The 11,197-nt window shown below is 41.2% G+C and overlaps 1 long non-coding RNA gene across 1 annotated transcript in view; it reads right to left on the reverse strand.

The window, feature by feature from the left end:
* The window catches only part of LOC127483585 (uncharacterized), a 49,095-nt gene extending 38,146 nt beyond the window's left edge, over nt 1-10,949 (reverse strand). Inside the window, exons 1-2 of the long non-coding RNA XR_007910013.2 lie at nt 10,832-10,949; nt 9,192-9,362 (exon numbers count right to left, since the gene is read on the reverse strand). This is a non-coding gene — a long non-coding RNA (uncharacterized lncRNA). The remainder of the gene's footprint in view (nt 1-9,191; nt 9,363-10,831) is intronic.
* Nucleotides 10,950-11,197: the final 248 nt, after the last annotated feature.

Genomic DNA, 11,197 nt, shown 5'->3' on the forward strand with positions numbered 1-11,197 from the left:
TTTTTTCTCCTATAATTACATCTAAGATAGGTTTTATTCAATGTCATAGATAAGAAAAACAAGAGAAATCAAGTGATTTGCTTAACATATGTTTTGGAGGGCTAAGAATCAGTATTTGAAACAGGATTTTGGTTTGGGTTTTTTTTTTTAATCAAAATTTGGTTCATTTTTTTCATTTCATCAAGTTATAATTATTGGCTTCTTATTCTTGGCTTTGTTCCTAGACTGAACATTGGCAATGACTTAATCTACTTTGGATTCCTATCAACTGTCCATGTAATTGTATCAGAATTCTTTTCAAAAAGAAAAAAAGATTTATGTATGTATGTATTTGTTTGTTTGTTTGTTTGAAAGGCAGATTACAGGGAACGGAACGAGAAGGGAGGAGGAAAGGAAGGAGGAAGATATAGAAAGAAAGACCTTCCATCCTCCGTTTTACTCCCCAAATGGCCACACAGCGAGGGCTGTGCTAGACCAAATCCAGGAGCCAGGAGCTTCTTCTGAGCCTGCCACATGGGTGCAGGGGCCCAGGGACTTGAGCCACCTACTGCTGCTTTCTCAGGTGCATTAGCAGGGAGCTGGATCAGAAGTGGAGTAGCCAGGACTCATATGGAATGCCAGCACTGCAGGTCACAGCTAAACCCACTACACCATAGCACCAGCCCCTGCATTAGAATCTGTGAAGATATTTACTAATTAGGGTCTTGGAAAAAAATATTGCTCAATATCAGACTTGAGAGCCGGCGCTGCGGCTCCTTGGCTAATCCTCCGCCTGCGGCGCCGGCACACCGGGGTTTTAGTCCCAGTTGGGGCGCCGGATTCTGTCCCTGATGCTCCTCTTCCAATTCAGCTCTCTGCTGTGGCCAAGGAAGGCAGTGGAGGTTGTCCAAGTGCTTGGGCCCTGCACCCGCATGGGAGACCAGGAGGAAGCACCTGGCTCCTGGCTTCAGATCGGCGCAGGCGCCGCCGTAGCAGCCATTTGGGAGGTGAATCAACAGAAAAGGAAGACCTTTCTCTCTGTCTCTCTCTCACTGTCTAACTCTGCCTGTCAAAAAAACTAAAAATCAGACTTGAACTACTTGGTCCCATAAAAATTTGAGGAACCAGCACCGCAGCATAGTGGGTAAAGCCACCGCCTACAGTGCCAGCATCCCGTATGGGCCCTGGTTCGTGTCCTGGCTGCTCCACTTCCAATCCAGCTCTCTGCTATGGCCTGGGAAAGCAGTAGAAGATGGCCCAAGTCCTTGGGCCCCTGCCCCCACATTAGAAACTCAGATGAAGCTCTTGGCTTCTGACTTTGGCCCTAGTCCAGCCCTGGTTGTTGCAGCCATCTGGGGAGTGAACCTGTGGATGGAAGATCTCCCTCTCTCTGTGTAATTCTGACTTTCAAATTAATAAATGCAAAAAAAAAAAACCACAGTTTGTTAAAATAAAAAGAATTTGAGTTTGATTTTTAATAACAAAACTAAAAACATATTACCCACAGTTGATACTTATTTTTTTTTGTTTGTTTATCAACACAATTTAAAAGATAACTAAAAACCATGGGAGTTTTTCATGTCTTTTCTCTACCTAGACTAAAAACTTCTAAGCTCATTAGTTGATCTTTGTCCCATGGCATAACTCTTGTGACAAAGAATCCTTGGTTCACCATAATTAGCAAATATTCTGTGCAACTCAATATATACAACCACTTTTAAATTTCTTACTGGTCGTGGAAAGAACAGGTCTTCAAAGAAGGAGGTACCTTTCTCTGAAGGGAGGAGAGAACCTCCACTTTGACTATGACCTTGTCTAAACAAGATAAGAGTCGGAGAACTCAGAGGGCTTCCATAGCCTTGGAAACTCATGACTGGAGCATAGGGAGATTACTGATGCCATAGACAGGAGTGTCAATTTGTAAAGTCAACAACAGGATTCACTGTGCACTTACTCCTCATGTAGGATCTCTGTCCTTAATGTGCTGTACATTGAGATTTAATGCTATAACGAGTACTCAAACAATATATTTCACTTTGTGTTTCTATGTGGGTGCAAACTGTTGAAATCTTTACTTAATGCATACTAAACTGATCTTCTGTAAAAAAAAAAAAAAAAAAGAAATTATCAATTCCCAACTTGACTCTCACTGGGATTAAACATGACAATAGGTCTGATCTGATTTCATCATCATTTAAAAAAATCATCTATTATTTTTCACTTTATGTTTCTGTGTGGGAGCAAACTGTTGAAATCCTTACTTAATGTATACTAAGCTGATCTTCTGTATATTAAGATAATCGAAAATGAATCTTGATGTGAATGGAAGGGGAGAGGGAGTGGGAAAGGGGAGGGTTGTGGGTGGGAGGGACGGTATGGGGGGGAAGCCATTGTAATCCATAAGTCATACTTTGGAAATTTATATTCATTAAATAAAAGTTTAAAAAAAATTTCTTACTGGTCAAGTTTATATTAGTTTTTTTACAACTGGGATGACACATTGATTACCTCTCATTGATTCATTTAACAAGAATCCATTGAGTGTCCAGGCACTACACTGGGTACTGAGGATGCGAAGAGTCAGCCCAGCCCTCATGAAACTTGTATTCTAAGGTAGGCAGACAGTAGGCAAGAAAGTTAATTAATAACCAAGTGTCAGATGGGAATGAACAAGCAAGAGAAAGAAGGGCCAACATGAGATAAAGTGATTGGGAAAGACCCTTGACTTCCAAAAAGCTGATTTTTTTAACCATAACAAGAGTGAAGGAAGTACCTTTAAAAACATGGGGAAAAATTTTTGACTCAGAGGAAGCAAGAAAGACAAAAATAGTTTGAGGTAGCAATGAGATGAGCTTGTCCTGGAATGGGTGTGGTCATCTTCATCCTTACCTTGCCGAACCTGGATCCAGCTGCTCCCCGCCCCTCCACTAGGTGTCTAAACTGTGTCAGATTTCACATCTCCAGGTGAACTCCCCGCCTCCACCCACTGCCCTGGCCGGCAAATCTGCTCCTTGATACTTACATCCCCATCCTAGCTGATGGCAAGTCCATGCTGGCTCAGACCAAAAACCTGCCTTCATCCTTAACACCTTTCTTCTCTCCCCCTCCTGGTCTAATCTGATGAGAAACCACGACTCTACTTTCCCAGTAAGTCCAGAGTGTGAACTCATCTCACCACTTCTACTCACCAGATCATTACTCGGTTCTAGCTAGGACAAAGGCGAGGCAAGCTGGGCCCCTGGGATACTACTTTTAGGAAAGTATTCACTCTCCGGATCACTTACAGGGCCCTGACGGTGAGTAATCCCCTTACATTTCGTACCCTAGGGGCTGATCTTACTTCACCATGAGCCTGGCCCTATAATTGCAGTAACCTCTGAACTCTTTACTACATCCTCCTGCCCCTCTGTGTTCTATTTTTTTTTTAACTTTTATTAATGAATATAAATTTCCAATCTGTGTTCTATTTTTAACATGGCAGGCACAGGGATTCCATTTAAACGGTGATCAAATCATGTCACTACCCTGCAGTAACTGCCTACCGTCAGCTCTGCTTGCTGTTTCTTGAACATCACAGACGTGTTCCTCTATCAGGGCCTTTGCTGTTTTTTCCAGAACAGTCTTCTCCCCAGCACCACCTTTGGTTCTCACGGACTTCAACTCTTTGTGGCCAAGAGCATTGGGGAATGAGGATGAGGAGGCAGGCAGGGGTCAGATCGTCCTTGTGAATTTGCAAGCCATAGGGAGAGTTTGGAATTTACCCTAAACACAAGTAATGGGTGAATGGGCTTTAAACAGAGGAATGATGCAACATGATTTGTGATTCAAAGTAAAGTGCCTGCCGTGTGGGAATGGATGAGAGAGAAAGAGATGTCGAGGAGGCCAGTACCTTAATCAAGGCACTATAAGATAGGACTTGGAGGACCGGCATTGTGGGGTAGAAGGTTAATTAAGCTGCTGACTGCAACACCGACAACCCCTATGGGCACTGGTTTGAATCCCAGCTGCTCCACTTTCACTCCAACTCCCTAATAGTATGCCTGGGAAAGTAGCTGAAGATGACCCAAGTGCTTTAGCCTCTGCACCCATGTGGGAGACCTGGATGGAGTTCCTGGCTCCTAGCTTCGGCCTGGCCCAACCCTAGCCATTGCAGCCATTTTGAGAGTGAATCAGAGAAGGGAAGTTCTCTCTCTCTCTCTCTCTCTCTTTTTCCTTCTCTACCTGTAACTCTACCTTTCAAATAAATAAAAATAAATCTTAAAAGAAAATGTGACTTGGATTAGTATGGTAGCAGAAACAATTGAGAGAAGTAGATGGATATTACAGAAATTGAGCCAATAGGAAACACTGACAAATTAGAGGTATAATCTAAATTAGAGGATAATCTGCCCAAAGGAGAGGAATGCTTATGTGTTGAAAAATGATGGAAGATCTGTGGCAAACAGTGATAAACATGCTTTTGAAGAAAGGGGGAATGAAAAGCGCTATTTTCAAAAAGCTAATTTTGAGATTTCTATCAGATATCCAAGTAGAAATATAAGAAGTCACTTAAAAAAAGGCTGATGTACAGGGGAGAGGTCAAAGCTGGAGATGAGAACTGGTGAGTCAACAGCATAGGGGCGGTAGTTAAAGTCACGTATTTAAGATGAGGTCACCTAACAGTGCAAATGGAAAAGAAAAACAAAGCTACGGCATGGACGGAAGGGATGAAATGGAAACTGTTATCGACAAGCCTCCCCCAGTGGAGGTTTCTCTCTCCTCTAAATTTTTGTATTTGACCAATTTTTTTTTGGAAATTTACATTTTCCTGGCCTCCTGGAGAACAGCAGTCATTTTTAATTTCCTTACTGACCAGTATTTACTCCAAAGCACTTGTTGATCTGCAAACTTGGCTTTCCAGACCTAGCAGCATTTTCAAAAGTCTTTAAACCCAATCGACTTCACAGTGAAGTCATTGTTATAATGTATATATTAAAATAATTACATAAATTAAAATGAGTTTATTCACAAAGTCTGCATTATTTCTTAATCTTCTTTTTCATCTGAATTGAATGCAGTGGGATTTGTGTAGATGAGGGGTAAGGAAAATCATCACCCATTAAAGCTGTCCAAAAATAATTCAGTGTGCTTGCTATTTCTTTGTCCCTCTATTTCAATCTTACATCGTGGAAGTGATCAAAATCCTACCCATAGAACAAGCAAGCAGTGTCTGGGTGACCTTAGAGTAATTTATGTTCAACCAAAGGAAGGAAGATGGAGATGGAGATGGAGATGGAGATGGAGATGGAGATGGAGACGGAGATGGAAGTAGGTGACTTCACGGGGAAGATGGAATTGTTAGCTCAAGATCTCCCTGAAGATACTTTCCAGTGACTTAATCTACCTAGGTAGTTGAGGTCATCCCACCTTGAATGGAACATCCTGGGTTGAAAATGATTCACAGGCAAAGAAACTACGTTTCATTTCTCATCTGTCCATTTAACATATCACAAACCATTCTACCAATCAAGCCTAGACCTCGGCTCCAAACGAGATTCTAAACTCCTGGAGCCCAAATGCTGTGTCCTGCCTCCTGGTGACAAGCCCAGGGTAGATGTCCCTAGTCTCCTTCCTAGTCATGTGGCTTCCACAGCTAACAGTAGGTCATCCACTCCTAAAGGGTCTTTCTGCTGTTTGTTTTCTCTTGCTCTTATCTCAGAGGTGGATGGTATTAGATATGTTTCTTTTTAGCAAGTATGAGGTAAGCAGAGGTCAACCCGGTGTCAACTAGAGATGTAGAAAAGCAGATATAGTTACAGTGCAAACCCGTCAGCCTAACGTAAAAACAAAAGAATTCTTTCAGCAACACTTCAAAACCAATTGAAACCAAAGTGATGATCTGGAGGCCACTTCAGATAGAAGTCAATCCATACCCTCATGCATAAGGGCTCTTACATTCTGAGCAACGGAGGCAACATGTCTCAGACAACCATCTAATTTTTCTTAACACAAGCCCGGTTGTAGGGGACCTTCCAGTACCTTCTTCAGCAGGTGATTAAATGTGAGAGTCATTGGAAACAAAACCTAGAAACTCCTACCCTGTGCAGCCTTTAATCCTCGACTGCTGAATCAATTCCAGTCCCTAAAGTGGAAAGAAGCAGGCCAGTAGTGAGAGATACTATCCAGCCAAGGTAAGAGCAATGAACAGAACTCAGGGATATCACTAAGTATTTGCTAAATTACAAGCTCAAGAAGACAATGATTATACCTTTCTTTTCATCATCATTCAATTTCCAGGAGTTAGTAAATAATAGCTACTCAATAAACATTTCTGGAATAAATTGCCCACGTTGTCAATCTTGGTATCTTAAAGTCTTCATACTTTTCAGACCAGGTTTGCAAGGACCTTATACCCATGTAATTCTCATCTTTACTTTCCATGCCACTTTGTTTTGGCTGAACCTAGTCTCACTAGTTCTACTTTTCCTTCTTTTCTCCCACTTTTTTCACAAACCCTGAGTCCTTTTAGTTGCACTTGCCTCCCTCTCCAAGCCTTAACATGCTGTTTTCTTCTTCCCTCCCATCCATATCCTTCTACCTGTGTCTCTTCTCATGCTGACCTGTATTTTATGTACTAGCATTCTCACTGTCTCACATCATGCTCTGGAGTCTTTATCTTCACAAGGCAACCTGTGAAGAAATTGAATCTTCCATCAGTCTTTGAGTCATAATATAATTTTTTTAATAAGAACTACAATAGGTAATCTTTAAAAGCAATGCAGGGACAATCATTTGGCCTAATTTAAGATTTCTTCATCTTGTATTGGAGTGCCTGGGTTCAAGACCAAGTTCTTCTCTTATCTACAGCTTCCTGAAGGCAATGATGATAGCTCAAGGGATTGAGTCCATACAACTCACATGGGAGACCTGGACTGGGTTCTTAGCTCCAGCTTTGGTCCCAGCCAGGGGGCAGTGTGGGCATTCGAGGAGTGAACTAGTAGATGAGAGCTCTCTATCTTTGCCTCTCAAATTCATTAATTGTTTTAAATCATCAGTGATAAGATGGGCAGGCACTTGGTATAGCAACTATAGGACCCTGCTTGGGATGCCTGCATCCGATATTAACATGCCTGATTTAAGGGCTGGCTCATCTGCTTCCAGGTCAACTTCCTGCTATTACCCACCCCAAGAGGCAGAAGGTAATGACTCAAATAGTTGGAAACCTGCCACTCATGTGGGAGACTCAGATGAAGTTCCAGGTCCTGGCTCCAGCCTGCATCAGTGCTGGTTGTTGTGGGCATCTAGGGAGTAAACCAAAAAGTGGAAGATCTCTTCTCTCTCTCTCTCTCTCTCTCTCTCTGCCTTTCAAATAATAAGAAAATGAGAATAATTTTAAATCAACACTGATTTCATTTCATTTTTTTTTTTTTTTTTTACAAAATGAAGCAGTGTAATCCAACTATTGCTCAGGCACTTAGTTCCAGTCCATGTCAGATTGTTACTGGTCCGTAATGTTTTACCAGCAAAGCACTTACTTTGTATGCTTTCAGAATTTAATAAACTCATGGGGCCTGCACTGTGGCATAATGGGTAAGGCCACCACCTGCAGTGCAGGCATCCCAAATGCATGCCAGTTCGAGTCCCTGCTGTTCCATTTCCAATCTAGCTCTCTGCTATGGCCTGGGAAGGCAGTAGAGGAGGGCTCAAGTCCTTGGGTCCCTGCACCCATGTGGGAGACCTGGAAGAAGCTCTTGGCTCTTGGCTTCAGATCAGTCCAGCTCTGGCTGGTTGCAGCCATCTGGGATGTAAACCAGCAGATGGAAGACTTCTCTCTCTCACTATCTCTGCTTCTGTCTCTCTGTAACTCTGCCTTTCAAATAAATCAATAAATCTTTTTTAAAAAAAAGAACTTAATAAACTCAGACTTGAGAGTCTCACTTAATATGATCAATACAATTTATTCTTTTCAGCCAACTTGCAAAAGTGAAGTTTAAAATATACATAAAATTATTAGTTACTTCATTAAAATATTTTATAAGCCTTAAATATGTGCACTATCTGGCTGTTTGAGTTGAGTAGCATTGATTCAGTAAATAGAGCAATAACTAGTGTGTGCAACTTTGGGCATAGGACTTAATGTTTTGCATCCTGGGTAACAGATGCACAAGAATCAGGATAACAGTATCTTCACTGGAGACAACTACTTGTCTTTCTAATTGGTCCTTAAGGGAAATCACTTCTAAAACAAAAGCTCAGTTTGATAAGTTACCTACAAACCCACCAGTGCATGGAACATAGTGGGCATTCTAACAGTTAATTATTTTTTATGCAGATTAAATGCAATAAGAAATGTAACAGCATTTTGTAAGCTATAAAGCAATATGCAAATGGGGAAGAATGTTGCTGTAATAAAAATCGGACATGTGTGTCATTGATTCTGGGCCCTGGAATAGCAGATATTCCAGTCTGGAAAGCTTTGCTGTGGCAGGTTAGCCTTTTATATGACATATACGAGTGCATGTTCTAGTCTCAACTTCAATCATGTTTGCCTCCTCTGAATTTCCATAGTACTTTTTGTTTGAATCTTACTTAGCTCTTTATCTGGTCAGTCAGAATGTTGAAGGAGTACTTAGTGTCCCCTAATAATAACCTATTGTATTTGCCTATTACTTCTCACAATCTACAGTACTTTGGTCTCCTTCACATCACAGCCCAGAGCAAATGATCACTCACAACCCAGGTACCTTCCGTGTTGTTTCTGTGCAGTTCTGGAGGGTGCTGTCTTCCTCTGTGTAGTCAAGACTGGGCAGCCACTTTTCAATGGTCAAGTTCACAGAGAAAAGGACATGAAGAGTACATGTGTGAAGATTTATCCCCGCTAATCCATCTGGAATATCTAATCTGAAGTGTGCCTTTCACCTTCCTCTATGCTTTTCTCTCTTAACACCCTGCTGATTTACTCTGTAGGACTTTTCACAGTTTTTAAATTATATTGCCTGATATAGTTAACATCAATTTCTACCACTCAAGTGGTAGATCCTTCCATAGGATCCTTCCTGTTCACTATATTCTCCACTGTGAAGTAAGCACTAATTACACAATATAGCATATGGTAGCCATGCTCAAAAATGTTTCTTGTGGCCAGTGTTGGCCTATCAGTCAAGATACCCACGCTCAATGGGTGCAATGGATTAAGCTGCTGCTTAGGAAAACCACATCCCATTTCAGAGTACCTGGTTGGAGTCCTGGCTACTTCACTTCCAATCTAACATCCATCTCATGCAAATCCTGGGAGGCAGAAGATGATGGTTCAAGCACTTTCGTCTCTGCCACTCACATGGGAGACCCAGATAGAGTTCCAGCTTCCTGTTTTCAGCCTGGCCCAGATCCAAGTGTTGCTCCACCTTTAAATCAACATATAAGATAATAAACATTCAAAGAAGAGGAAGCCCATGTCCAGTATCATAGTGCCTATGCTGGTTTGAGTCACAGCTCTGTTCCCAATTCTAGCTTCCTGCTGATGCATACCCTGGGAGACAGTAGGTGATAGATCAAGTAGTTGGGTTCCTACTAGTCATCTGAGAGATCTGGACTGAGTTTCCTGCTCCTGGCTGTGGCCAGGCCCAACACCAACCACTGGGCGTATCTGGGGAATGAACCAGCAGATGGAAATTTTCTTTCCATTTATGTGTCTCTCTGTCTGCCTCTCAAATTTAAAAAATGCCTTTCGAGTGAGGTCAAAAATAATTTAAATTCAGACATAAATTGTAAATAAAAATATTTAAATGTTTAAATATTAAGGAACCTAAATGGACAGTGATATACTATAAGAAAGGAGTTATCTAAAATTTTTTCATTCATTTATTTACCCAAAAAGTATTAACTGAGCACCTATTTGAGTCTGATGCCTGTTCTCTGAAAGCTTTAATCTACTATTTGCATGAGATTCTTCTATCTACATATGTATTTTGAGCCTATAGTCCTACTCAGGAGATTTTTTTCTGTGTCCTCCATGCTACAGAAATCACATGAGTAATTTCCAAAATTATGAGATTTCAAAACAGATATAAAATATGAAATAACTATTCCTCCACAGTTATTAGTTGAACACTCCAAATTTCTAGAAGAATTGAAATTGTAGAAATTAAGTCTTGGATTATCAAGGGAAATTTTGAGTGGAATCCTGATCTAACTTTTATTGGATTGAATGGACAGAGATAAAAGAAAATCAAGTCACAAGTCACGATGGAAAGCCATGAAGAAATAAAATACATGCACTCACGCCTATTCACTTCTAGTTTGTGTTGTCCAAGAAATATTTTGGAAGTTGGAGGAAAGTGAATAGAACAGAGGTCAAAGTAGCCATGATCAGTCAAGCAAGAGGAGCAGAAATGGGTCAGATGCTACGATGAAGGGCTGAGCACATAATTAACACTTCTGGAATATCAATGGCGAGACTGATCTCATTCCATAGATTTTCATTCATCCATCTCGTTATGCATTAATTTCCTTATTCAGGCACCTCTTCCCTGACTATTGTATGTTATACTATACACAAACTTTTCTCAGGGATATAACACAAATTAATGTATTTGTTTTTTTCTAATGGGAATACCTTTCTTAAAATCTTGGATAGTGTAATTTACAAAAGTGAATGTCCATCTACCCCTTACTCAGCTCTGGATCTCACCTCTGTGAGAATGCTCAGAGGAGATGAGTCCCAATTCCCAAGTCTTAAACCCTGGAAAGTGGAATCTTTAACTTGATTATTACTGTTTGACCAGAGATAAGAAATCTTCCGTAAGACAAATCTTGCAGGTATTCAACTGTAAGTACCCAAGGTGCTCTTCAGGTGGAATTGGCAGGCACCTACCCATCATGGCTCCAGCATGTCTTTCTGGTCTTCAGGATTCTGTTTGCAAACTAGGCCTCCCTTGAAGGAACACAGTCTTCATTTACATGAGCCTTTGCTCAGCGTTTGTTTGCAGGACTGCAGGACAAACAAAACACCACACTGAGAAAGAAGTAGGGAAAATAAAGCTCCTTCTATTATCTCCCAAGGTCGGGCCCATTTTGACAAAAGATTGCCTCGTCCCACCTTGTCTCCTGCAGTCAGATGCAAACACAGGCCCTGTTCTAACACAGGGATTGAGTTCAGATTTCAGATCTAAGTTGATAGCACTTGGCTGTGTCTGCCTTTAGGGCAGCTTAGAAAAAGTGCCTGGTGGGTTGTTAAATT

The sequence above is a fragment of the Oryctolagus cuniculus genome, chromosome 13, assembly GCF_964237555.1.
Source record: "Oryctolagus cuniculus chromosome 13, mOryCun1.1, whole genome shotgun sequence".
In the NCBI taxonomy this organism is placed as follows: Eukaryota; Metazoa; Chordata; class Mammalia; order Lagomorpha; family Leporidae; genus Oryctolagus; species Oryctolagus cuniculus.